Raw genomic sequence first — 24,192 nt, forward strand, 5'->3', positions numbered from 1 at the left:
GTTCTTGTCAAGTGCAATTCACAATAATCGGATGCTAAACAATGAAGCTCCCACCTCTATTTATACATTCCCTTCACCCTTCTAGAAGGAAATAAAATATTAATTAAATGCATTTACTAGAAGCTTCCCCCTTCCAATAATTAATGCACTCTCTAGAAACTCCTCCCTTGCAATACAAAAATAAATTGTGCTTCCACAAAATTAAATTACTAGAGGCTTCCCCCTTTCCAATAATTAATGCACTGTCCAGAAGCTTCTCCTTGCACTACAATAATTAAGTGTGCTTCTAAAAAAATAAATTAATTAAATATAAAGTTACTTTTTAATTTTGATCTATTTAATGACTTTATAAGAAATTAATTTAATCAATTTATTATTTCTTCACTTAGCCTTTCGAGAACGTAAAGGCTAAGAACTCCACTAAGTTGCTAAACAGATGGGGACATTACAAAATTTGAGACCATTCAAATTTCCAAATATAATATTTTCATACACATGCCCCTTTGCATGACTTATGACACATGTCTTTTTATATAATATTGACTTAAATATTCTCACAAATATCTCTTTCATATGAAGGTGAGCATAATGGTCATAACACATATTTCAATTTTACAAGAATAAAGAAAGATTTCTATCACAGCTACAAACTTTAACATAGAACACCAGAGTTATGTGAAAATTAAGAAGGGCAAAACCATGGTGCGAATAGTTGCTTGGAAATACTATCCAAATGCAGCCTCCCAAAGATAATATAAAGTTTACAATATTTTGTATTCACTAACCCACATATATTACAACCTGTAATGCCTACACCTAGTTGACTTTTATTGTCGTATTGCTGAATTCTTTTCAGCTAATATTATGATTATGCTTTATGAGTAGTGGTACTTAGTTACTAGATTTAATTAGATGCATTTCATATTCAGTTGATATATGTGTTGGGTTACTTAGTTATTTCATGTATTCATGATTATTTCAATGATGATACATGTATGTTCATATAGTGATTTCAGTTATCTCATGATTATTAGTTATATGTGTGATTTATATGTGGTTTCTATAGATACTTACCCCATACTTGCATGTGTATAGTGTACTTGTATGTTTTACTTTATGATTGACGTTTCTAATGTGGTTGGGAGAGGGAGTCGTAGTCACCTGCTAGTCGGGATCTACACAATGCACCACTTCCCGCCATTGCCTGTTTAGTTTAAATTATATGTGTATGTACATGCGTGGATTTTATGCAGATTGCAAGTACCGAGCATCGACTTCCCGAAATTGCCAGGATGAGCGTGCCCTATCTCAGTATCTAAATGGTAAAAGTGAGGAGATAATTCTTGAGTCCAAACCCTAACCTAAGCCAATTGTCCTAGAAAGTAGGACAAGTATCGAAGTTGTTTACCCATCCAAATTCGTTAATGACATGAATTTGTGATTGGAGTTTGATTATGTTCTTTGTCTTCAGTTGAGTTGTTGTATTTAGCTTTGTGGGTCTATGGTGATTTTCAGTTATAATTAAATCATATTAAAAGATAATTTAATGAAAAATTTATAAAGAAAATTTGATATTTAATTATATTTAATTAATTGAGAAATTAATTAAATAAAAGAATTAAATTTAAAGATTTTATTGAAAGTTCTAATATTGGCGTAAGCATATTTATTTAATTTAATAATAATATATTTAGGAGTTTCTTTTTATAATAAACTCTAAATATTATTATTAGTTGAATTAATAAGTATTTTATTTACAATGTATCATGATTTAATAAAAGAGAAAAAGGTGATTAATAAAGATTATTTTAATTAAATTGCAAAAGTTAGTGCATGAAAATTAAAATATAATAAAGTAATTAAGGCAAAGGGGTTTCGCGTGATTGCACAATTGAAGCCCTAATTTGGGGAACAGCTCTTTATTAGGAAATCAGAACTCATTTCTGCATACCAGGAGTTGGAGGAGCAGCTTTCCAAGGTGTTCAGAAGAAGGGAGATTACTTGCGTACTTCGTGCATTTGTCGTTTTCAGCATCTGATCCGGGTAGGATCTTGTGGGTTTATTTGTACAAGAGTTTTCCGTTCTTCGAATTTTTGTCTTCTTCATGTCTAGATGGATCTGTTTCAAAGTTTTTGTAAATTGGGTTGAAACCCTTGTAAATTTATCGTTCTTTGATTGAGAGACATTTGTATATGTATTGAAAATATAGAGACCCTCGTTTTGTAATATTATAGAATTATATTTTAATCGGGTAGGGTTTCGAAAAGAAATCAAGATTTGAGTTGTGAAATTTGATTAGTTATCCATTTTTTCCTATTAGGTCTGTATTAGAAATTTATTAAAAAATATATGGTAATAAAATTTTACCACAATAAATTTCTTACTATGATAGTTTTTATCACATATCTTTGAGAAAAAACATGAAAAAGCGTATGAATTTGTACGAGGTACTATGATCGATTTTGTTTTTTAAAAAATAAAATAAATTACATTGTTTTGGGGAGGCGGGCCACCAACCCCACCTCCCTCCTCCTCCCTCCCTGTTTCTTATCGGCCACTTGTTTAAAAAACATAAATATAGTTTTAAAATGGTGGGTGGGAGCCACCATCCCCCTATCCTCCTCTCCCTGACTACCGTAGCAACACCTGCCAAGGCAGCCATACGATTTGGGATATGTAATTTATATCGCATTTAATTAATGGGATTTTTTATTTTTTTATTTAAGTTTTGTTTTATATTAATAATAATATTAATATTAATTATTAATTATTAATTATAATATTATTATTAATAAGATTTTTATTAATATTGTGTTAGTTAATTTAATAATTATTATTAATAAATAATATATTATATATATTATTTTATTATTAATTAAATAATTATTAGTATTAATAATTTAACAATAGATAATTATAGTTTACTAATAATATTTAATTATGAGGTTGTAAATATAATTAATTGAAATTTTAATTGATTTGTTATTACAATATAATTGTGAGGTAAATGGGTAATTGTAAATTTGGGAAAATAATTATTTTAAAGTAAACTCGGATTTTACTTGATGATGTAATTATGAAAATGATTTCTATTATAAGGGAAAATCTATTATATCTTTTGATAATTGGAATACCTTAGCAATTATCATACTTTGAAAAGACGAAAACTATAATGTGTATGTTTATTAAATCTTGTGTTTTGATAACAAATTGAACTATGAAACAATGTTTAAACAACTTTTTATGAATTGTTGAGTGTTGAGACTTGCGTGGACCCAAAAACTTTAGTGAATCTATAATACTTGAAAACAAAAAATGAGAACTTGAAACCATAGTGAAAATTGAACTTTTATGTTTTCAAAACCTAATGAATTATGAAAGTTACTTTTGTATGTACTTTATGTGACGTGTGGTTTACTAATGTTGGGTTCAGTTTGACTTAGATCTTTGAGCAATCAGGATGTTTACCAGAGGCTTGGGGGTTTTGTTTTGTGATGATGTTATGGCTTATTTTGGTTACAATATTTTATACCCAACTATGGTGATGTGTCATGTGTGTTCTTTGATGAGTTTGATCAGATGATTTGTTGTACTTTCTAGTTTCTTGTGTAGAATTGAGGGGAATGGTATGACTTTTCTGGTATAACCTTTGAGTCTTTGATCAGTTATCTTTGGATTGCTTTCCAGTTGCTTGTATAGGACAGGTGATTATTGTGTTTTGTTTTTGGTGATGTCATGTGATGTCATGGGATGGTATTTGTGTACATGATATTGGATCAGTCCTGTTAGGATGATTGTATTGGTGAAATTTGTGATTTTGATCAATGATATTTCAGTGCTTTCCAATTGCTTGTTTAAGAACTGATGTGTATGTTATGATCTTATGAGATATTCTGCTTTACTGAGCTTTAGGTAGGTTATTTGTATGTCATGTTGGGAAGTGGTTTGCAATGGAGGCCCAGAGCCCTAAAGAGGCTGCCTTGGTAATCCATTGTAAGTTGTTTTAATAAGTGATAACATTTGGTTTAAAATAAATTATTAAGATACGGTGCCACATAAAGTCACTAGGGGGCCGGAGTCCTGAGAGACTACCAGGGTAACCTTAGAGTTGACTTGTTAGTATGCCTTGTCTATACGAAAGGATATTGATGCTTTATAGAGACACTAGGGGGCCAGAGTTCAGAGAGGCTGTCAGGGTAACCTTAGAGTTAGCTCATGCGATGAAACTTGCCCACGTACATAGTAGATTTCCTACGTGTCTTTGTTGCCTCTGGGATTAGTTGATACTTGTGTCTTGGTACCCTTTGAGATAGTTTGCTTTCAGGTGTTTCCTTGACCTAGATGTTGGTTATGACTTGTGTTTTGATATCCGTATGAGACTTGAGTTTATCTCCTCAGCACAGTGGGAGTGGACCATTTAGGTTCCACAAGGTCGGGTGGTAGTGCATTTTTCTTTTACCATTGAGATCCGACCACTGGATGTCATTGTTGGATGTGCTTGTGCAGATGTTCCTTTCTATCTGATCGTATATTTCTATTGGATGATTATACTCTGTTGTATGTATTTAATTACCAAAGATCTTATGAGATGATGTATTTATTTTGTGATGTATATTCTTTCAGCTTTTCATACCCTATGACTTGTACAGTGGATGATTGTGCATTTTGATTATTGCCAAGTGGCATCCTATGTAATTGTATATTCTTTAAATGGATTTGTACTTGTGATTATTCCATGATGTGGATTTTGGTTATGTGTTAGATTTAATATTAATTAAGCTTAAATGTGATTCAACGTCACAGAACCCTAAGAGATGTAATCTGTTTTATCATGGTTGTTATGTATCCGAGTTAATGCTTCCGCTATTATATCTGTCGATGTTATTATCTTTCAAAAAAAAAATGTTTGGCACACTTAGTGAAACTTTAGGTTGATTTCTTTTGGGTTCCCTGGAGGGGCGTTACACAACCCAAGTCAAAGACACCAATCCCTGATTAGATTTTGCAGGCACCAAGCTACAGGAAACACAAATCTCCATATCCAAGAACTGAGCACTACCTCAAATAATGAGGCATCAACCTCATTTACAACCAAATATGCAAAAATATGTCATACAGACCTTCAATGCTGAGCCTCCAACATTTCTTTGATCTAATCTACTTCAAAACACACTCACATAGTACACAAAATCCGCATTTCAATTTGCACACTTGAAACAAATTGAGTAGACAACTTGCACAACTTTTGCCACAGTAATTTTCTACTCACTTAAGCACCCTTGGAATGAATCTAATCGACATTATATATGCACTCCATCATTTATTACATTTTCAAGTAGGCCTAGAACATATTTGCAACATCCACAAGTTCGCCACAAGAAAAACCTTTAATCAAATTTCTAATAGGCCCATGTAAAAGCCAACACATTACACCAAGAGTGAGAATGCGCTATTCTTTACTTAGGACTAACTCAACTAGTACTAACAACCTTCATACGCTTCCTTCAAATAAAGAACGTTACAATACTCTTGCACATTCATTGAGAATACCAGCACAAACAATGAACTAACACTATAAGCATACTGCCCTTCTTGAGCTCCACCTCTAAAACTTGACTGGATTTGTCCTCAAGCATAGCCTTATTTTCTTTCAAAACATAGTCATAAAAAATCACTATGGCAGAATGTAGTGCAAACATTGTGCCAATGCACAACAGTTTATGAGCAGCAGGCCTCAGAAACTTAACACAGGCACCTCTGTACCTCTACAAACAACTGCAACATGTTTATGATAATTCCATTAATATCTGCAAGTGGGCTATCCACCATAGATTGACCCTGTCCTTCCATAACATAGATGCTCTAACATGGCATGACAAAAGTAATTAAAATTTCAGTAACCTTCTGGAAGAAAGGTACCCATCATAGCTGGATTCTATTCGCCCTAAAAACAGATGCTTTGACAAGACATGACAAAAGTAATTTAAATTACAGCAATATTATGGATATCCTGACAACAAGGAGAGCATTGATGTTTGTTTTGTTCCACTACAGATGCAATCTTGTCAGCGACTCCACCCACCTAGAACAAGCTACTAAGGTATACTGGAATGATTTCAAATCAATACTCCTCTTCATTCATAACAATGGATGCAAACTAAAATTCAATATCAATTGAAGTTGAGTAAATTCAATCCCTAGCTAACAATGCACAGCATACTTACAATCAGCAAGAGGCAAGCGGCCTAGTTTTACGTCCGAGTCTAACAAGTAAACATACAATTTCTTTCATCCAACTGAGTTACTTGAAATGAAATCAATTCTAAGTGAGGGATGTAGATCACCATGCAATACTTCAAACAAAATCACAATCATTCGCCATGCAAAACACAACAACGAATAATAAATCAAATTTGACAGAATATTAGCATTGATTCTCCAACAACCTCATTTACAAATGAGAAAGGTGGTGTTTATATAGGAGCCCCAATTACAATGAATGGCCAAGATTGATTTAGAATCAATCGCCCAAATGAATCCATTACAAACCCTGATTAGAGTAACCAAAATAGCTAATGAGAATAACGCACCACAAAATAAGCCAACAAGAAAATCCAATGGCTTGAGGACCAATAGGAAGCAAGGAAGCTACCTAGTCATCATACAACCCATCCAAGATGTGCATTCCCTTTTCCTTCTCCCTTTTAGCAAAATCAATGAACTTAAGCAAAATTGCACTAATTTCCTCTATGTCGGTACTAGTAAGGTTGTCATGTTGTATCTATATAACTTATATCTTCAACATGCAACTATCCAATGTATTATCCCAATCTGAAGTATGCCTATGTGGACCACTTTTAGAGATCATAAGTGAGAAAAATCCATTCAATTGACTCTTCCCAAGAGAGTTTGTGCCTTCGAAACAAATTGATTTCATCTTCTCCTTCAATTCATACAAATTTAACTCACATGAAGCATCAATGTCCAAACCAAACAAATTTCCAAGATAGGACCCTCAATATTCACACATTTTAATTGTGTTTGCTCATATGCAGTCCTCCTTGTGACCAATAAAAGATTCCAATGACCAAAGTCAAATGCAATTCCTCTAGGGCCTGTTTGGTTGCTGGAATATGATTTAAGAATTGGCATTCGAAATCATGGATTTGGGATTCTGGAACTTGAAATCTAGATTATGATTTCCGAAATTTATTTTGGGACCATTTGGTCCAAACCCAAAAATATTTGATATTCATAATTTGTTATTCCAAGCCTGTTTGGTTCAAAATATGAATGATGTGGTTTCAAAGATGAAAATAAAAGTTATAGTGAGAGGCGGTTCATATCTCCAATTTTCTCAGTGCCCGACCACATCAGATTTTAACCTTTCACACAACATTTTCAACAGTGGGAACCACATTTGTTTTTGAGAGTGTGTAGTTAGTCAAACGGGCAAAAAATCAGAAATGGAGCCGATGTGGGGAAAATGAAGTTTGGAAATCCAACAGAATCAATATCATGAAAAGAGAGGGTTGGAGAAATCAGATGTAAGATGTGCAGCACCTAATGTGGAACAATTTCAGCCCTCAATGGTGACAAAGCAAGAGGGAAGTAGAGACAAATGGAGCATTAGTGCAATGGAAGAGCTCCTCTCTCAAATCATTGACAAGGAAGTTATGAGAATTACTACCCATCCAGTGGGAATAGAGTATGGGCGCAAACCAAAACTGGAAGCTAGGTATGCGAAACTCAAGGCACGAGACTCGAACCTACAACCTCCTACACCTTGTCGTCACGCACTGCATTTCAAAATCTTCCACAAACTGATCAAGACAACTACTTTCAAAATCTTTCACAAGTCTTCGTAGTCCCACTGGGTATTTGGCCACATGCAAAGAATAAAACACCAATTTCATTTCCATAAGAAGTCTAAACATTAAATGATCCAAAGCAAGACATGAGTTAGAAGTGAAATTGAAATACTTCAGGCATCATCTTAGACATAGAATGATAAAATAAAAGCATCTACCATTTTATCCTTTAAATATGGTTGACTGAGGGCATCAATGAACAATGTTGGAGGAAAAGCAATAGTTTGGTTCCTATTATCATAATAACTTGGAGCTTTTCTTCATAAAATTGCTCAGACCCAAGTCTCAAATTTTAGCACACTAATTGGTTTGGTCATTTTAATGTTTTTTATTTTATGAAAATAAAGCATCAGTTTTGTTTCCAAATATTATTCTGATCAAATGAGTTGGGCATACTTCGAGGGCAACAATAGCTAAAAAAATGGGCATTCAAATGTCAATCCCACTTAAATTTCACTTTATTTAGAATCCTGTAATATCCCTTGCCCAAACTGACAGATTTTAGTCAAGGAATATTGTTAAACACTTGTATTGCTGCCTTTCAATGCTAAGAAATTTAGAATGTTCGCAAATGATATTACAATCCCTCTTACAATGAACTAATATGCAAGTGCAATTCTTTTGATATTTTCAAAACATATACATGGAAACTAAATATGGAATTGCATACCTCTACCCAACTAACATTTTGACAAACAATTGACATACAACTATTATGCTGATCATATATGCTATTAGATGGACATTTCGTCAAACAAATGGTATGCAACATGTGTCACCTTTATTGAATTCATTCTCATGTACAATGTTGCTATAAGTTTGCCAAGACAAATGGCTTACAATAATGACTACGGTAATGCCAAAATCTGATTCTGAATTATCACAGCAAAATCATATGCCCTAAAAAAAATTACAATGTTAACTACGCTGCAAGAGGAACCTGATAATAGTGATGCCCAATGATGGTGATGAATCAAGCATAAATATTGTAACACAACATCGTTCTTGCGTACTGTAGTAGCCAACAATAAATGTATGCTCCAATTTAAGAACAAATAGAACTCCTGAATTGAAGCTCTCTTGAATACCAAATTCAATGAATATTTCACCACCTCAAATGATTGCAACATTGAAGAGTTGACATTCTCCAATGGCTGACTAAAATTAGAAACCTTAGTTTCTTCTCCCAAGTTCTTATCAAATGCAATTCACAATAATCGGATGATTAACAATGAAGCTCTCACCTCTATTTATTCTTTTCCTTCACCCTTCTAGAAGGAAATAAAATATTATTTAATTGCATTCTCTAGAAGCTTCCCCCTTTCCAATACAATAATTAATTGTATTTCTAGAAAATGCACTCTCTAAAAGCTTCTCCCTTGCAATACAATAATTAATTGTGCTTCTAAAAAATTAATTAATTATATATAAAGTCACCTTTTAATTTATTTATTTTAATGACTTTATAAGAAATTAATTTAATCAATTTCTCGTTATTTCTTCACTTAGCCTTTGAAGAATGTAAAGGCTAAGAACTCCACTGAGTTGTTAAAAAGATGGGGACATTACAAATCCTTATTTTGGAAAAATGGGATTTGAAACATGAATTCCAAATAACAAGCATTTTGAAGGGAGATGGAATTCTTGTTTTGGGGTTCAAATGGGGATACCAAATCCACATTTCCCCACATCTCAATTCCGATTTTGCGCACCCAAACAACATATTTGAAATTTTCAGGCATTGGGCATCCCAATTCTTGTCTAATTCTAACAATCAAACGGGGCCCTGTCAATTACTCCCTCGAGTCAAGATTTCGAATTTGAGTTCGAGTAGACTTCCCCAACTATAAAATTTGAATGAAGTTTGACACGGGTAAAAAATTCAGGAAAATAATCGAATTAAAATTGCCTTTATATAATTCAAAAATATAATATTTTATTCTTAACTATACAAAACAGAAAACTCAATAAGTATTGAAAAAATATTTTTAATATTTTAATTGTCATAAAATTATATAATATTAAATAATTAAATGTTTAGCATATTTGTTAAATTTATTTATTCATTTCTACATTTATTAATATTACTTTTATATGCTATTTCAATTTAATAAGTGGTGATAAAGAGGTTGAAGCGATTTGGTCCAAGACAAAAAGCAGAAATTTAAGTTCCAAAGTCAAAGTGCGAGCAAGTCAAAAGCGTTGCTCAATTTAAATCTCCACACAACGACACCATTAAATATCAAGAAACATTCTAGCAATTCCAAAATGTCTCATGTTGGAATCCTGTGCAAGCGTACGCCATTAACAACAAATTGTTTTGTCCTCAGGAAGTTTGCTATGAGCAGCAAATCTCTTAGGAGCGATTTAACAACATCAAGCATCACAACAAAATCAACAAAAAAACCCACATGACGCCCAAGTTTTTCCGTCACACAAGACTACAGATTTACGAAAAATCACCTAGAGATTGCCTTTGAATCCAAGAATCATTGGACAACCCCAGAACAATTCTTTATAGAAAATAATGGGCGAGAAACATTCTAAAAAAATTTAGAAACTTTGGAGACAACAAATTTTTAATGCTTACACTAAGAAACAAGCTCATAATACTCCAGATTTTTCTGCACGAATAGAATGGTGAACTCCAACACCACATTTAACTCTCATTCAGCCTATTTGGGGATCACCTTGTGGTGTAGTGGTGACTTGGTGGCACTATTAATGGTGCACCCAAGGTTCAAATCCCCTCTTGGCCCAATACAGTGTTAATGTTGGTTGGGCCCACCTTGGTTATCGTGTGTGTTGGTAGATAGGTGCACGTATATAGCGTACTCATAATGTAGGTCACAGTGTTGAGGCCACCCACCAATGGAGATGGAGAGAACGATAGTCAACATTCAAGATCGTCATTGGGATAGGAGTGCTCGCGAACCCTGTGTTGGACCCATGTTGGATGTGTTGGTTGTGCCCCTCAGGCTTGGCGTCCCTATTGGGCTTTCATGCTCGCGGTTCTTGGTTGTTGTATTCAAGGATGAGGTCCCCAAGATTCGTGGCCTCACTAGTTCATAGCTCCAATCAAAAGTGAAATATTACCAATCAAAAAAATGGCAAACTCCAACAATTTTTTTTTTTTTAATTCAAGAAAATCCGAACTTGAAGCATTATATTCACTGAATGTTGTGACTTAGAATGTAGGGATACTCATCAATATCTTGAGATATGGGTTGAAACTCCTTCCATGTCTCCTCCAATCCTTGCAATTTATTTATCAATATTGTGGTCCTTGCATATGTTTGAACTATCCTTGCAAGAAAGTCCTTTGCTTGCTCCTCAATTTCACTTGTACATCCTTTTACCATGGCACAAGTAGAATGTGAGCCCTGAGAAGTAGAGACATGTGGAATAAGTAAGTGATCCACTCTTCTGCCTTGATGGATTTATGTGTTTGTTTATGAACTCCGTCATCAAATTCTCTATTTTGGGATCATCTCTTTCCTTTATGAATTTATGCATCCTTTAGTGACATTTGCAGTGTCTCTCCACTCCTGAAATTCTTGCTCCTTAGTTGCTGGCTCAATATCAAATGAGATGTTGTAATCATTGGGAGTAACTTCATCCCTAGTCTTGTCACCAACTATGACAACAAAATGCAAAGTGCAAGAGCCAAACCCATCTCTAGTAATGTTATGAATTTTCTTTGCTGGGTTAGGTTCTTTCACTCTGCCAATTCTACTCAAGAACATAATACTGTCATCCATGGGAAGTACCTTCTCTAACCTTTTCTCCATACCTTCACTTAACCATTCAAGAATTGTGGATAAATCCATACCATCTTCCATCTATTAATCTTCATCTGATCTCTTTAATGTTGAAATGATCTCATCCTCCATTTCCTGAGTGTTGGGATTAGGTTGTCCCAAATTGTCTCCCAAATCAATAACCAACTGTGATGTAGAAGATTATGGCAATATCTCTGTACCTTACTGCACTAATTGAGTGTTTGATTCTACATGTTGTAGTGGAACAAAACTCATATCAACAGATAGCATAATGATAATATAACAGCATTGATAGCATACACCTTTGACATAATGACAATGCTTGACATCTATCTATAAGAGAAACGTGCATAAAGCGTAATTTTAACCGTGTTATGGAAGTGGTCGTTATTTGGTGAATGAAAGCAATAATTTTCTCTAATATTTCACCAGCCTTGCAAAGCACAATCAGAATACATTGTAATACAACTTCAATGATACAAGGAGTAAATTAACTATCCAAACTGCAAATTACCTCCCCATATATAAAATATGGGATAAAACAACACTGTGATTTGGAAAAAAAACATGTCACTTGTTCATTTAAATATTATGGCTCACACGAATGTCAGCAGACACAAAATCCCCTTGTTGGACATCAAAAATCATCAATACTCTCATTTTTGCAAACACTGGCATACCCCCACCTAAGAAGCCATAGCATTAATCAAATCTAGTTGCAAAAAATTATAAATGATTAATTTGGGCAATGAACTACATTGAATAACAAGACCAGGAAAATATGGCAGCAATTAACTATATGGGAGGGACCAACTCAGGGGGAAATGACAGTGTTTAACTATATAGAGGAACCAACTCGGGGGAAAATAGCAGTATTTAACTATATGAAAGGGGTCAACTAGGATAAATGTTGAATAATTCCTGAATAGTGAATTCAACAACGGCCGACTAAGTTGAACGTGAAATAATTATGTGATGGCAAATCCCAGGTGAGTCTGACCCAAAGAATGTGAGATTAAAATAAACTACAAGTAATACCTAAGGAAAGGAATAAAATCTGTTGCTGGATGGCTATCACCTGGGCTAATATTTGATACTTTTTATATTTCCTCAATAGCTGTGATCATGAAAGGGCAGCAGATATAAAGTACAAGGACAGTGATTGCCAGAATAGGTACATCATTTCAATATAAGCAAATGTATTTTCATAACCAAAAGGTATGACACTTTTACTGATTTATTGTTATCAGACTAGTATTAGCACAATTATGTGTGAATATATAATACGAATTTATGACTGCAATATATATTCCTTGCTGAAATTATATAGGGATTATTGTAAGTAATTGCATTGTTCCAATTTGAGTGTTATTTCCCAAATATGAATTTATGACTAAGTTGAATGTGAAATAATTGCATGATGGCAAATCCCAGGTGAGTCTGACCCAAAGAATATGAAATTAAAATAAGCTACAAGTAATACCTAAGGAAAGGAATGATAACTGTTGCTGGATGGCTATCACCTGGATTAATATTTGATATTTTTTATTTTTCCACAATTATGTGTGAATGTATAATATGAATTTATGACTGCAATATATATATTCCTTGCTGAAATTATATTGGGATTATTGTAAGTAATTGCATTGTTCCAATTTGAGTGTTATTTCCCAACTATGTGATGACATATTCATTTATAGAAATGGTTGCAAAACAGGAAGGATGGTCAACCTTTCCAGTTTGTGAGAAGTGAAGGCCCAACATAACCACCATCAAGCATGCCTCTCAGAGGTGGTTAAGCCTCATGGGCTAGGATGTGTATATGTGCTCCCAAGCTTGGTGGAGAAACACAATCTTCATACACATATCAAGCATGCCACCCATCAGCGGAAGCCACATGAAGTGGGAGGTTGATTAGTGCTCTTAGACTTGATCAAGGAGGATGAAGTGCCTCAAAGGACTGAGGGATGGAGTGTACCATTTTCCACCACATGCTCTCACAATACAAGGATAACTATCCTTGACATTGTGGTTTGCAAAGTGTCTATCTAATTCCTACAATGGTTACTATAGGTATGTGCTTTGGATGATTATTAACACTATTGATTATACATACACTTGTTGGATTCCTTATCCTTAAGAAAATAGTTGGCCGATTACATTTCAAATGTTGACCAACATGATTGCAGCCCTACAACAAGATTTGGATTGGGAAAGAATCTTTTGGTTGGTAAGTTTGTACTTTAAATGAATGAAATTTCTTAATTTTATTTGAATTTGTGATTTTAGGACAAAATATAATAATATCCGCAAAATAGACATCACATACACCTTAGAATGCAGATCAGAAGATCTTTAATGGCATTCACATTCATTAAACTACATCGCAATGATGGTACTGTGGCTTTCTGTGAAATGATGGCTAGTAACTGCTGGTGGTTTGACAGTTTTAAATTACAACAGACGTCTAAAATGCATAGGTTTATGGTGCCTATGTGGCGGATCAATTAGTGCTGCAGGTTGTATTTTTTACCTGAGTAAAGATCGAACTCTTCTCTTTAAGCATGGCTATCTGACAGTACTCACCTCTGATGCTTGCATCAAAACATACAGACAAATTTATTATAATTCCATACTTATTAGTAAACTAAAACAATAGTATTTAGCTGAGCCTGGAGCGCGTAGGAAGAAAATTGTTTACATTCAATATATTATAATCATTTCAGATTATTTTCAACTACCTTAATTCCAGTGAGGAGCAATACTCTTCACATATGCAGACTACTATTTATTCACCAGTCTGCATTCGATATATGTTAATCCTCTGTCGCCTGCCAAAACTCATCATTTAGTCTTAGCTTTATAATTTGGAGCTTCATATATTAAAATAGCCATAGATGACATGAAACCGTGCCATTTATTTAACAGGAAATAATAGAATTGTTTCAGATGAAGTAAACCATAATGAAAATTATTGAACCACATGCAGATTTCGTCCAAAAATAATCACTGAAACCGAACGCTACCAAATTACAAATTTTACAAAAAAAAGGAGACGACCCGGAACCAATCTCCCTAAGAATTGCTTCAATCTATTCAGAATAAACGACATGCAAATCTAAAAGTAGCCCCCCGAACAAAACCAAAGAACCAATTCCATTAATTTAACATTAACAACAAGACTGTTTTCGAGTTAAATAAAATACAGCGAAAATGATTCGACTGCGTACAGATTTCCCCCAAAATGGCAAGTGGGTTACCTCAAAATTCTGCACAAATTGTGTTATGGTCTCGAAGACGCTGTTGAAAACAATGGGCGGAGCTTGGAATAAAAATATTACGAAACCCTATCACAACAGCTGCTACTTTGATCAATTCAAAAAATCGAGGTTCCAACAAGATTTTTCTAGCCTCTCAAACGGAGAATACGAATTGCGAGTACTACGGGAATGTATCAACAATTTTGCATACTATGTAGGCGTGAAAATTATTTTAATTTTTCAACAATAGTACTCTCCTGGTTCCATCGGCCTTCCTCCCTTCCGCGTTTGAAGCCGTGAAGTCGCACTGGATAATTATGCACCTTGATGGGCAATGGGGGCACCGGCTACGGTGCTGTTTAGCATTTCCGTCAGCCGTTTCCCTTTCTCTCCCGTACCGTCAGTCTGCTGTCGTACCTGTCAGTAGCTGCTGTATAAAATAGATCGCTGAAATGTAATTTACCTTTTTGTTTGTTTTTATAATTTTTTATATAATATTTTTATAATATAATTTAATAATATATTGAGAATTAGAATTAGTTAGGAAAAAATATATTTTATATAATGTTTTTATAATATAATTGATTGTTTATCAACAGTAAATTGATTAAATGATTTTAAATCTAGTCTACAAATAGATTGTTTATCTTAATTGACTTAAGGGGATGTATTACATTGACAAATTTGAATAGTGATTATTATATTAAATAGGTATAATTTATTATTTATTAACATTAAATTGATTAAATTACCTTAAATTATAAGTCTACAAATAGATTATTTTTCTACATTTGTCTTAAATTGGAAAATTAAAATATTGATTGATGTATTAAATATATGAAATTGATTAAATGATCTTATTTAGGTTATATTGATGAATTGATGCATTAAGTGACCTTATATGGAAGATTAAATTGATTAACTAACAATATAAATATATAAAATTGATAAATCGATGTATTAATTCTAATCTAGATATTTAAAGATATAAACATATTTAGTCTTTAATCATATAACCATTATCAAATAAACATCACATAATATATGAAGCTCTCTCATAAACAAAAAAAATTTGTGTGTGTGTGTGTATATGTGCACACGCGCACGCGCACGCGCACACACACACACATGTATTATACGTATATACATATATACTCACGCATATATATTTTATAATTATAATATAAATTATACTAATTAATGCATATAGGCATTCTACAATGGCAGAATGGGGGAGTGAGATTGGTGTGACGATGTTAATGTTAACTTTTATTCTTCTAAATTAAATTTGACAACCATCTACATGTCAAAAGTTTAAATTTTATTATAAATAGAATATACTTTTAAAAATAAGTTAATAAATATCACATAAAATATCCATATAAATTATTATAGAAAACAAGGGCTCTGCAAGAGCTAGAGTCCCTGCCTTTTGGTGGAAAAATAGATGATTGTTTTACTGATTGATTTGTCAAATTTTGTATTAATCATAAATATATCCATCCATCCGTAAGTATGTAATTAGAACATAATGTACAAATATATAGTATGGATAAGATTCAATTCATTTCTTGCAAACAATTTTATGGCAACAAAATTAATATTAGTTATTGTAAATAAATTTATTTTAAGATAGATAATAATAAAATAATTGTATATACTTATTTCAATATATATTCATAGTTGATGTTTTAGAGAAAAGATATTTGAATACACCAATTTGTCCCTCAAAATATCACCTGTAAAAATTTGTTTAAAAATTTGAAGGCAAGAAAAAGATTAATCAAATAGCAAAAAGAAATTATGAAATTTACTACAAGATGGGCCAAACACTAGAATATTCACCGTGAAAGCAAAGCCCCATCTTTAAAAAATATTTCCTTTAAAAAGAGATGTCAAAGAATATATACCTGGCTAAGGAGGAGAATAGATACATGACTAAGGAGGAGCTTCACATTGAATGGTAGCACAAACTAAAAGTTAGTAACTACAAATATAAAAAACACCTAGAACATAGAAAATTATGGAAAGAAGAAGAATGAAGATGTCTGGAGTCTTCCATACAATGACAAAAACTATGTACTATTAATTTCGTAATGAGAGTAGATATCCTCTCCTAAAGTATAATGTTGAACACCATTTTTATCCAAGGAGTACATAACACACCACTCTGACTTGAGGTTTTCATTACTTAAAGGATATGAACTCTGTATAACTCTATTTTGATGTGTTATTGAGAATGGAATCCCTGCAATAAATACAAACCCTTTATAAAAATATGTAAGGCTGTTGCAATACAATACAAATCCAATGTTGATGTGATATGAACAAAAAAAATTCAAATAATATAAAAGACAAGAAAGCCATAAGGCAGAATGAGCTATAGAATATAATGGAGAAAATGGAGAAAGACAACTACACTAGTTTTACTTATCTCCAACCCAATCCCAAAAAAAACCAAAGCTTTGTGAGTATTCAAGAAAGCAAGTATGAAATATAAAACAAGTGTAATATAATGGCTTAGTACTTGCCTTAGTTTTAATAGTTTTAGTATAAATCTAATATTAAAATAATAAATTTATCGTAGTATATAAAATATTTTAATCAACGCAAATCTTATATAGTTAAATTCTACTCATATATATCATATATACTATTATTAATAGATAAAAATATATAAATAAAAAAAATTTAATATTAATAATTAAATATAATAGTGTTTCTTAAAATATTATATAACATAAGTGTAAATAATATTTTAAAAAATATTTTAGTTGAATGAAAAAAATTAATTCTTAAAAATAGAATATTGAAAGTATAAACATCTAAACTAACTTACTCACAAATAAAAATATTTAATTTCAATCTTGCACATATAAGACTCAAAATGATTCACCCAATCAAATCATCAAAAAATATTTAATAGAAATTATGTAGTTAAAAAACTTGCATCTAACTATATGCATTTTATAATTAAATTTGAAAATGCTAAATTAAAACTCCTAAAAACAATAAGTTTTAATTCAATAAGTTTTAATCCAATAAGTTTTAATCACGATTAGGTGTGAAATGTAATGCACAATAAAATGCATATATCACTGCTCAATAAAATGCATGTGGTAGAAGTTCAATGAATATAATGCAACCACTAAGGCGAAATTAAACGTCAGTCCTTTATTTAAGCCACTTTCCTTTCACATAGTAATAAATTTGAATGGATTTTTAAAAATGTTTAAACCACTAGCAAAAATAGTAATAACCAATAAAAAAATAGCATTTAAGTGTGAAAAATATGTATTTTAATAATGATATTAAGAGACATTTAACATTTGGTAATGTTTTCAAATTTTTGAAAAAAGTAATAACAGTATAAGCAAGGCAAAAACTATAGTCTCCTGCCTATAAGATAGGGATTAATAAAAAGCTTAAGTTAGCAAAAAGCTAAATAAATAGAGATAAAGGAAATATAAATAATTTTTAATGTAGTAAATTAAATTATAATTATTTTGTAGTGGATATCTATTGACATTTATTTAGATAGATTTATTTAAGATATCGATACTAGTTTTATAATTTTAAATTATCTTAATTTTACAATTTAATTTTTTAACCAATTTTATATAAAATATATTATTATTTAGAATTTGAAAAATTAAAAATATATTTTTTTAAATAGAAAAATGCTTTGAATTCTAATACAATTAATTTTTTTAAACTTATATGCAATTAATTGCATTTTTATATAATCAAGAAAAGAAAAAAAGTTGTGAAATATTATGATAATTAATGTCTAACAAGTAGTAATAAAAATTTTTAAAATTGAAAATATTTTTAAGTATGACTATCTTGATATCAAACTATTATTTAACATGTTTTAATTCTTGAAAATAAATTTAAAAAAATTGATATTAGAATTCAATTATTTATATATAAATAGTTGCACAATTAAAAATAAAAATTAAGAATTTTTTGTTCATTACATTTATTTTATCGTTGCCTATTTGAAACAAGTGCCACGTAGTGGCATGTACTTGCCGTAGAAATAGTTATTCAATATTAGTATTATAATTAATCAATTTAGTAGATGAAAGATTTAGAAATAAATAAACAAATAAATCATTCTTTTAAGTATGTAGTATAGTATTATAGAAAATATTCTAAAATAATATAATATAAGTTAATGTTAGTCGATTTCATTTTTTTAAATGAGAGGACTATTTTGTTAATGAATATATCTTAGTACAAATTAATAAAAAATTAATAAAAGATAAATTTGAAATATTAATGTTATATATGATTTTAAAATGAGATAAAGTAAGTATCAACTAATAAAAAGGTAGATAAAATTAATTATCAAAAATTTATAAATAATTTCATGAGAATAATAAATTAGGTGAAATGATAACAAAAAAATTAAGCAAAAATATAGCAATATGGTGGAGACCTCCGCAAAAAGGGGTCTTATAAGACAAAATCAAATGAACCAATCATGATTGAGATAAATGATTTCAATAATAAATTATATTAATAAATTGTTATTAAACTTTATGAATATTTGATCAATAAAAAAATAATTCGCAATGATTGGTGCATAGTTCTTAAACTAATTGAGTAAAAGTGCAAACTGGATACAATAGTACTAGCCTACAATAAGTACAAAAACATGAAAACTAATAACTAAATCTTAAGACAGAAATTTATTAGATTCAAGATAAATGGACAGGCCAAGATATGGAGAATCCAACCGATTTCTATAGCACAAAAATTTAAAATTTAGATTATGATACAAAGTGAAACAATAAAATTAGAGTTCTCTATGACAACTGAAATGACATCATAGAGAACTATTATAATTTTATTTATAAAAATTAGTGCATATAATTGAAACTAGAAATGTAAACTAGAAAATTTATTTATTAATAATTTTTAAAAAATTATTTAACTTAATAAATCATAAATAACATATCATTATAAATTATTACTCGTAAAGTGATTATTTTCTTGGAGTATTAATATAGTGAGGAAAATATCACTCTTCAATTGATATACACTAACTTATCCCATTTATGTCACTAATATACACAACCCTATAATGATTGAGTATGTTAGTAAAATGTTGCAATTTATTACACTTGCAAATGTCATATAACTTCGAACTAATTAAAGAAAATAAAATGAAACATGTTAAATTAATTTGATGTAAAATTATGCAAGAGCCTACAACACAATGGTAACTTGTGAGTCTCTCATGTGGGAGATCTTGGGTTCAAATTTGCTTAACACATTTTATTTTTTTTTAAATATCTAGGCTTCAACCCTTTACCGATTTTTTTTTTAAAAATTGATGTAAAATTATAAAACTTAAAAATCATCTTTTATTAACCTAATATATTTAAATTAGAATTCTTTAATATAAAATAAGATAAGATTAATATATTATCTTCCTTTATTAAACTAAGAATTCTTTATTTTTTTAAATAATTTATAATTTTTTATGTTTGAGTATTACAAATAAGATTTAAAGTTTAATAATAATAATAATAATAGAAATTTTTTACAAGTAGATATTGCAGCCATGATAATGGCTTGGAGCTTGCAGAGTGGGGAACATGAACAAGTGGTTGGCTGGATGATGAGGGAGCTCTTTGAGAAGGATTTAATCCTGAATATGGATGCCCTTTTGGAATGGGCTCACCCAAGGTGGGCATTCGATTTTAGTGAAGGATATGTGGATGAGGAGGAGGGCATAGAGAAAGGAACTGTGCCTTTTGTAAATTGGCCAAGAGGTTTTAAGGACCAAGAAGGCTACACAAATGAGAGGCGGCAGGCTTGGAACGCTTTAAAATTTGCCATTATGGATTTTAAGGAGGAGCAGAACAAGAAGATAGTGCCAAAAGACTATCCAAAAGGAAAGTGCTCGGCTAGGAGCAAGCACAAGTTTTGAAGTGGTAAGTTTTAACCAAGCTGAATGTGTTGTGAGATGCGAAGCTCAAAAGGAGTGAAACCTTTTTTGGAGAATGCTGCAACAACCAGGAAGGGGCAAGATGAAGTTTGACAATTTTTGGAGGTTAAGGAGGCCCGTGCACACTTAATTTGCAAAAAGAGAAGATGGAATGTGGCAGATGATCGGGCGACATCAAGTTGGAGAAGAAGCAGCTATGCGACGAAGATGTTTTTGTATTTTTTGATTTTTTGACAGTCACAGATCCACTTTTAAGTGAAAGTTTTATTTTCGTCCTATGTTTCTATGTAAAATGTTGTAACTGGCCTATAAAGAGGTCATGGAGGTTTTAATGTTTTAAAGCCATGTTTTTGAAAGACGGTCCAAAGTAGTAGGACCTGTATATCGATGTAATCTTTTTATGATATTAATAAAACTATCTCTATTACCGACCAAAAAATAATAATAATAAAAATTTTAATATTATAAAATTATTTATATAAATTTGTGATACTTAATATATTATTAAATTATATTAAAATTATATTATAAAAACATTATATATAAAAATATTCTTTAAATTACATACTTCACACATTTAAAAACTATAAAAACAAACAAAGAAGGTAAATTCCATTTCAATGATATATTTTATATAGCGGCAAATATATTTTCTCGTAACATTGATTTGCTACTGATAGGTACGACATCAGACTAACGTTACGGGAGAGATGAAAGGGAAACAACTGACAAAAATGCTAAATGACATGGTGCAAATAAGTTGCACCGCAATCAGTGTCGTGCAATGGGTAGGTATGTTGAATCATCTTTGAAGAAATATATAAAGAAGAACATAAATAGAGAATACTTAAATGTGTTCAATGTGGATGATTAAATGTGTCTAATGTAGATGATTGTATTTAATATCTAGAGTACGAGCTATAGACATATAGCATCAACATTGTTTTTTAATGGATTGAATATTTTACCAATATTTTGAAGGTTTATAAGTGCAATTAGTAGCAGTGTAAGAAGCATGAGAAGAATGGATGATTTCTAAAGAGATTGGGATATAAAAGGGGGTGGAATGGTAAGAGAAGAGAAAATCACATAACAAATATAGATTGTCACAATTTAATAACATAACAAGTTACACATATACAAAATAATCATTTTACTAGTTTCTACTAAGTACATACCTTATCTAAACCTTATTCAACATGCTTACACTTAAATATTCCCTGCTAACATTTATTACTGTATTTGTTGGAGGCACATACTATTGCTCATATTATTTGAGTCTTATAAGAGCATATTTCCAAGAACCACTACCCTATATTTAAGGATGAAATATATATATAATATGAAACACATAAGACTTATATCAAACTCATAAAACTTATCAAATATTTTTTTAGCCATAATAGTTACATATTATAAATTCAAAAATGTTTTTATGTTAGAAATATATGTAGTTTGAATGATAATTATTTTTAATCTTAATAATTTAAGGAGAATAAGTGAATTCTAACATTACATTGATGTGATAAAAAAAAAATTAGTTATAATATTTTTTAAAATTATTATTTTTAAATATTTAAATATGTATGAAGATAGTTTTTTTGTTAAATTATATTAAATAAACATCATTACAGTTGACTATTAAATTTTTATTCTTAAACTATGATAACTTTCCTCAACTCACTATTTTCTAACTATTAAATTTTTAATCTTAAACTATTACAACTTTCGACAAATACAAGCCACTATGTGGCACTTGTCTAGAATATGTAGTTACACTATGCATTGACCAAAGTTGAGGTCGAGAGAGAAAATGAACAATATAAACATAAAAATAAAAGAGAATAAGAGAGATCAGAAGTGATATATAGAGAGGTAGGCAGAGGGAGATATATAGTGATAGATAGGGATAAAGAGATAAAAAGATAGAGGTAAAGACATTTTTAGAGCAAATGGAACATATAAACATATAAAGAAGAGAGAATGAGAGGGGTAGAAAGTGATATAAACATAGAGGTAGATAAGGGAGATATATAGTGATAGAGATGGATAGAGAGGTAACAAGATAGAGATAAAGATGTTTCTATAAGTGTGTCAACATCCTTGTTCCAAAACTATTATTTTTACCTTATATTGGGAACTTAGTTGTTTGTAATAGGATCTTATTATTGTCCATCTACTAACTTATCCAAGTTTGATATTTCATTCTTGTTCTATTTTAAATTTCTTCAAACAATCTTGTCATTCATAAATTTAATCGCTATTAATTTAATCATATCTTATATTGTTAGAATTTTTCATCCAAGTCTCATTTAGATTAAGAGTTTAATTTTTGTTCATAATTTATTTAGTCGATAGGCTATTTGTGGAAATGCTATTCTCGAAAATTGAAATTTTGACGGAAAAGTTGTCAATTAGCTGGAAAAGTCATCAGTTGGCCAGAAAATTTGTCAATTTGACTAGAAAATTGTAAATCCTTCCCATTAATTATTTACCGATAAGTTTTTATCTCACTCCATTTTTAACTCTTGTTTTGATATTTATTAGTTGGTATCTCCACTTTTAACTATTGTTTTTTTTTTTTTTTTTTTTTTTTTTTTTTTTTTTTTTTTTTTTTTTTTTTTTAAATTAATTACTTGTGATCTCTATTTATTTAACTTTTAATATAAAAATTGATTTAGATTTTAGTTTTTAAGTTATTTTAATTTATTATTTCTCTTATTAATTTTTTATAATAAATTTTTGATAGGGTTTTTTTAATGATTTTTTTCATATTTGATAAATTGAATTTAAATAAATAATATTTATTAATCTATTTTAAATATTTTAGTAAATATTATTTTCTTTAAATTGAAAATTGTTAAGAAAGAGCCTACAACACAACAGTAAATTGTGAGCCTCTTATTGGAGAGGTCTTGGGTTCAACTCTACACAAGCTTAATAAATAATAATAATAATAATTAATCACATCACGTAATAACAATGAATCTTGGCTTCGGCCTCTTACCGATAAAAAAAATTTGAAATTTGTTAATAATATAATTCACATAAGATTATATCTTAAAAAATAATTATATTATTGAAAACCTATTGGCTTATCGTTGCAAGCACAAAAGTGTGCAAGTGCTAGTGTATATTTATGTTATCTTTACTAACCCTTGTTAGTTGAATCCTAAGATGTCAGAAAAATTACCTAGATTTGTAATGAGCTTCTTATGAATCGTAACAATACTTATTTATTCATTTCTTTATTCTTAAAAGAAACTTTCTATGTAGACAACAAACACTTGTTTGAATATCTAGAAGTTAATTAATTC

The 24,192-nt window shown here is 30.6% G+C and overlaps 1 protein-coding gene across 3 annotated transcripts in view; it reads right to left on the minus strand.

Annotated features, from left to right (window-relative positions):
- LOC149567403 (uncharacterized) overlaps positions 1-15,362 on the minus strand; it is a 30,569-nt gene extending 15,207 nt beyond the window's left edge. The window contains exons 1-3 of one of the 3 annotated variants that reach the window (XM_089820580.1): positions 14,914-15,362; positions 14,395-14,484; positions 14,187-14,241 (exon numbers count right to left, since the gene is read on the minus strand). The gene's annotated coding sequence lies outside the window, so the exon portion shown is untranslated. The remainder of the gene's footprint in view (positions 1-14,186; positions 14,242-14,394; positions 14,485-14,913) is intronic. The other 2 variants (XM_089820581.1, XM_089820578.1) reach the window with 2 other exon arrangements.
- Positions 15,363-24,192: the final 8,830 nt, after the last annotated feature.

This window comes from Cupressus sempervirens, chromosome 3 (genome assembly GCF_028749045.1).
Source record: "Cupressus sempervirens isolate cs-2001-9-10 chromosome 3, ASM2874904v1, whole genome shotgun sequence".
NCBI classification, from domain to species: Eukaryota; Viridiplantae; Streptophyta; class Pinopsida; order Cupressales; family Cupressaceae; genus Cupressus; species Cupressus sempervirens.